The 6,000-nt window shown below is 43.3% G+C and overlaps 1 pseudogene; it reads left to right on the forward strand.

Moving 5' to 3' along the window:
* The window catches only part of LOC112073861 (RNA helicase aquarius-like), a 105,867-nt pseudogene that overhangs the window by 58,086 nt on the left and 41,781 nt on the right, over nt 1-6,000 (forward strand).

The raw sequence follows: 6,000 nt of genomic DNA on the forward strand, positions 1-6,000 counted from the left end.
AGTTATCGAGGGGGAGATTTGTAAAGATTATTCAAATAGCTTACTGTGAGAAATATTATCATTCGCAATGGATGTAAAAAAACAAAAACAGTGTTTCAACAGTAGGCCAGGTAATTCTGTGCATGCTCAGGCGTGCGCGCTGTCGTGGCAGAATCAGATTTAGCTAAGTAACATAGATAAGATGTTATTTTCATCATATGCTTGTGAGATACTTGTCATTAGAATGGGGCCCTCTGGCCTATAGGATTGACAGTGCATTTTCCCTTCTGAGCTAGGGATTAGTAACTTGGGGCCAGAGAGGGGAGAGGTCAGGCTTGTCTTCATAAGTCAATGTATCTGTTAAACCATGTGGCGCTAGGTAGAATATCAGAAGGGGAGTAGGACAGAATGGAACGTTGTTTTCTTATGAGAACGTGTCTGTAACTATTCCTAAACCATGTGACGGGATGGCGTTATTAATGGGGAACCAGTTAGTTATCTCATACAATGTCTGTACGCCAGTCACTCCCTACTTTTCTCATAGGGGGAAGGAGTTTGGCAGTGTTTGGAACCATTGTATTTCCCCTCTGAGGTTGCCCTTATCTTGATCTAGTATATGACCTAAGAGGCTCTCTGTCTTTTCTGAGCTTATCCAGGAGGGGGTGTATTTGAGATGGGAGTATCTCAAACGACAATTGATATATGCCATTGGATGAGGTAATGGTTGGTAGACAGTGAAGTACCAAGCATGAGATTGAAACCTTGTCTTGGGAGATCAAACTGAACGAGGATTTATAGCTGATGCTGTCTAGCGATAGGATACTCCTCTTTCGGGTAAAGGATTCTTTGTAAGTTGAGAGGGGTGTATCTCGGCTATAAATGAAACTAAGAATTGTTTTGTAAGCACTCTCAGGGAATTTATTTATAGACACTGAATTGATCTGAGAGTCAAAAAAGGGCTTTGGTGAAGCTTATATATATATTAAAGATGTACTGTATAATATAACTCTGACTTGTGTGTGGTTGGCTCTTTCTTAATTGAGTAATACAGGAAATTACCACGACAGCGCTCACCCAACATTATCAGGACAGAGAAACCAGACACACGTATTGCTCACATGGAGCATTCCAAACAAAAGATAAAAAATGGAAATTAACCAAAACTTGTTTCTCACAAGTATAGCAGTTTGTCATCTCTGTAAACAACGTTTCCACTCCGAGAATGGTAAACGACTGTAATTAATACATGCATTAAGTTCAATTCATGTAACCAAATGAACGGTATTAACAGTACATTTACTACTGGTGACATACTTTTATAAATAGTGTATGTGGACCCCCCTTGAACTTAGTGGATTTGGCTATTTCAGCTGCACCCATTGGTGACAGGTGTATAAAATTGAGCACACCGCCATGCAATCTCCATAGACAAACAGTGGCAGTAGAATGGCCTTACTGAAGATCTCAGTGAGTTTCATTGTGGCACCGTAATCGGATGCCACCTTGGAGTGGTGTAAAGCTCTCCGCCATTGGACTCTGGGGCAGTGGAAACATGTTCTCTGGAGTTATGAATCACGCTTCACCATCTGGCAGTCCGAAGGACGAATCTGCGTTTGGCGGATGCCTGGAGTACACTACCTGCCCCAATTCATAGTGCAAACTGTAACATTTTGTGGAGGAGGAATAATGGTCTGGGGCTCTTTTTCATGGTTCGGGCTAGGCCCCTTAGTTCCAGTGAGGGGAAATCTTAACGCTACAGTATACAATGTAAGTGAGAGCATGGAACCCTTAATTCTAGATGATTCTGTGCTTCCAACTTTGTGGCAACAGTTTGGGGAAGCCCTTTCCTGTTTCAGAATGGCAATGCCCCCGTGCACAAAGCGAGGTCCATACAGAAATGGTTTGTCGAGATCGGTGTGGAAGAACATGACTGGCCTGCACAGAGCCCTGACCTCAACTCCATTGAATACCTTTAGGATGAATTGGAACACCAACTGTGTGCCAGGCCTAATCGTCCAACATCAGTGCCCGATCTCACTAACGCAGCAATGTTCCATGTTCCAACATCTAGTGGAAAGCATTCCCAGAGGAATGGAGGCTGTTAAAGCAGCAAAGGGGGGAACAACTCCATATTAATGCCCATGATTTTGGAATGAGATGTTCGACAAGCAGGTGTCTACATACTTTTGGCCATATAGTGTATGTAATGGGGAGTTGATTCAAAAAAAATACAAAAAAGGGAAATAATTCACACAATGAAACAATGAATGTGCTAAGATTGGCGGGAGAAAGCTGAGCAATTCTGGAGAGACTCATCTATATCTTCGCCACACACCCTTCCCTTTCTTGTCTCAATATTTAGAATTATAGTCCTACTCAAGACATCTTCACACATATTTTAGATGCTCTCACTGACAGCCGCAACTCAATAATGGATTATGCACCCAATGCATATGGGTCCTGTAAATTTCTCAAATGGCTGGTAAATTAAAATCGTCCAGGTCACATTGTCCGGTATCACATTTTCCTAACGAAAACCCTGGCGCGGGCACACACAGATGTCTGCTCTGGTGGGTGGATGTGTGTGTCCATCTTACAGCGTGTCTGTGTGTCTCTGGGTTACAACTAGGCGCCCAGAGTGTTTCCTGGTCAGATCACATGGTCAGGAAAATCTGTCGGTAGTCATATTAACAGGGTTCATTGGAGCCAGGTAAGGGGAAGTCAGTGGGAACAGAAACAGACGTGGTGCAGTGTTTTGATGGGATTCCATGGCTGGTTGTCTAGCAAAGGTCCAGGCTGTGTGAGTTATTCCACCCCACCCTGCTCTGTTATTCCACCCTGTTATTCCACCGTGCCCAGCCTTAATTGAAACTGGATGAATAATGCATACTGTTGGAAATGTGTAATTTCATTTTGGCGACATTTGGAGGGCAGATCATTCTCCGTTGTGGAAGCACTGCCTCCAGGGTGCGTTTCAGTGTGTGTATGCGTGCGTATCTCAGTCTCCGTGTGTGTGCGTCTCCGTGTGCTTGTGGTATATTATAGCCTTTCAGCCCTGGTTAAAAGTCACTGAAACCGATAACAACTTAGTAATAGTGAGACGGGTAAGTGTTTTATCAAATCTATCCAGTCCCCTTTAATAATGGTCTTAATCTGAAAACAGTCCCCTTTAATAGTGGTCTTAATCTGAAAACAGTCCTCTTTAATAGTGGTCTTAATATGAAAACAGTCCCCTTTAATAGTGGTCTTAATCTGAAAACAGTCCCCTTTAATAGTGGTCTTAATCTGAAAACAGTCCTCTTTAATAGTGGTCTTAATCTGAAAACAGTCCTCTTTAATAGTGGTCTTAATCTGAAAACATCCTCTTTAATAGTGTCTTGATCTGAAACAGTCCCTTTAATATGGTCTTAATCTGAAAAACAGTCCCCTTTAATAGTGGTCTTACATCTGAAAACAGTCCTCGTGTAATAGTGGTCTTAATCTGAAAAACAGTCCTCTGTGTATATGGTCTTATTGAACATCTCTTAAGTGCCTAATTGAAAACAGTCCTCTTTAATAGAGTGTCTTCAAATCTGAAAAACAGTCCTCTTAATAGGTGGTCTTACATCTGAAAACAGTCCTCTTTAATAGGGTCTTAATCTGAAAAACAGTATCCTCTTTAGATTGTCTGTATCTGAAACATCGCTGCATTATATAGTGGTCTTCAATGTCGAAAAACAGTCCTCTTTAGATAGGTGCTTCAATCATGAAACGCGCGATTAAACTGAAACGCTTCTGGGTCGCTAATTAGAACCATAGAGTTGGTCTGAGAATCAAGGATCGGTGATAGAAGGCCACTGCAGCTTGAAGGCTGCAACATGTGTAGTAGCAGAAAAAATATCACATATATAAACTGCCTTTTGAGTTTGTTTATAGAGTATGTCTACGTATTAATGAGTGTGGGAGAGGTCAAACACTTGGATGGAGAAAGAGATGAGGCAGAAAGAGATGAGGAAAAAGAGGGTGAGCGAGAGAAGGAGCGAGAGACGGAGAGAGGGGGATGGAGAGAGAAAGAGCGAGAGACGGAGGAGGGGGTGGGGGATGGAGAGAGAAAGCGGACGAGAGACGGGGAGAGGGGGATGGAGAGAGAAAGGGAGCGAGAGATGGATAGAGGGGGATGGAGAGAGAAAGGGAGCGAGAGACGGAGAGAGGGGGATGGAGAGAGAAAGGGAGCGAGAGATGGAGAGAGAGGCTGGCCAGCTGCTGTTGAACAGCTGTGACCTGTCTGTATTTGGGAGGAGAAAGAGAAGCGTGATGTTCTACTTTTGTCATGATCCTCCAAACCCCCTTTGTTCACTGCACTGCAGACAGAATCGAGGCACTGAGAGGCCAGCTGACTGCACATTGTGTGTGTGTGTGTGTGCATTGGCGTGCACATGTGTGTGCGTGCCTGTCTGTCGTATGTAAGATGGTGTCTATCTTTTTTTATCATGCGTGCAACTTTACGTGCATTTCTTTGTGTATCTGTAAGTGAACATCTGTGTGCATGAGACCTGCCACCTGATCCTGTGTTTTAGTTTAGTGAGAGGGAAAGTAACGCATATCCCAGTCCCAGTGTGGTTCAGCAGCAGGCCAATGAGCTTGAGCCTCACACCCCGTCATGCCGCCTACCAGCCCGGCGGGACATAAACCCCAGCCAGCCTAACCTCACCCCCATCAGACCCCTCTCTGCGTGGCACACCAACCAGCACAGGGGCACGTGCACAGATTTCATATATTAAAACAAACACACACAGACTGGTTTACAGTGCCCTCTGGGTACTAAAAGAGCTTGGAATTAGTGTGGAAATGTGTATTACAAACATGAAGACTTTTGTAATCATCTCGCTTATAGTCAAACCAGTAGGGGAAAACATTCTAATACACTGGGAAATTCGTTTTTGTATCTGTTTTAGTAATAGTATTTTGTTTGATTTCCCCTGTGTGCAAAACTTTTTGTTGTCTAACCTGCCCTCTCTTTCTCTCACCCCCCTCTCTCTCAACCCTTCCTCCCTCTCTCTGTCGAACTTGGGTGAGGCAGAGTACTGTGTGGATCTGTTCATGTACATGCGTCTGCTGGGTTACCCTGCCGACAGGATCAGCATCCTCACCACCTACAATAGACAGAAACACCTCATCAGAGATGTCATCAACCAGCGCTGTGCTGGGAACCCCTTCGTTGGACAGCCCAACAAGGTAAGGACATACACCACTATATAAACCGCACACACACGCAGAAACCCTGCCCTTTGCTATCCTAAAAAGATAGACACATACCTCATCAATCTACACATAATCCTCCATAATGAGAAAGCGAAAACAGATTTTTTTCAAAATTTTAGCAAATGTTAAATAAATAAAAATCTGAAAACCTCCCTGACCAAGGCCCTTCTACCCCGATTGCTCAGTTTGGCTGGACGGCCAGCTATAGGAAGAGTCTTGGTGGTTCCAAACTTCTTCCTTTTAAGATTGATGGAGACCACTGTGTTCTTGGGGACCTGCAATGCTTTAGACATTTTTTGGTACCCTTCCCCAGATATATATATATATATATATATATATACAGTGGGGAGAACAAGTATTTGATACACTGCCGATTTTGCAGGTTTTCCTACTTACAAAGCATGTAGAGGTCTGTAATTTTTATTATAGTTACACGTTTCACACGTCGTGAGAGACGAATCTAAAACAAAAATCCAGGAAAATCGACATTGTATGATTTTTAAGAATTAATTTGCATTTTATTGCATGACATAAGATTTGAGTCACCTACCAACCAGTAAGAATTCCGGCTCTCACAGACCTGTTAGTTTTTCTTTAAAAGCCTTTCCTGTTCGTCCACTCAATTACCTGTATTAACTGCACCAGTGTTGAACTCGTTACCTGTATAAAAGACACCTGTCCACACACACTCAATCAAACAGACTCCCAACCTCTCCACAATGGCCAAGAACCAGAGAGCTGTGTAAGGACATCAGCCGATAAAATTGTAATTCTCTGCTC

Source organism: Salvelinus sp. IW2-2015, unplaced genomic scaffold (assembly GCF_002910315.2).
Source record: "Salvelinus sp. IW2-2015 unplaced genomic scaffold, ASM291031v2 Un_scaffold2396, whole genome shotgun sequence".
In the NCBI taxonomy this organism is placed as follows: domain Eukaryota; kingdom Metazoa; phylum Chordata; class Actinopteri; order Salmoniformes; family Salmonidae; genus Salvelinus; species Salvelinus sp. IW2-2015.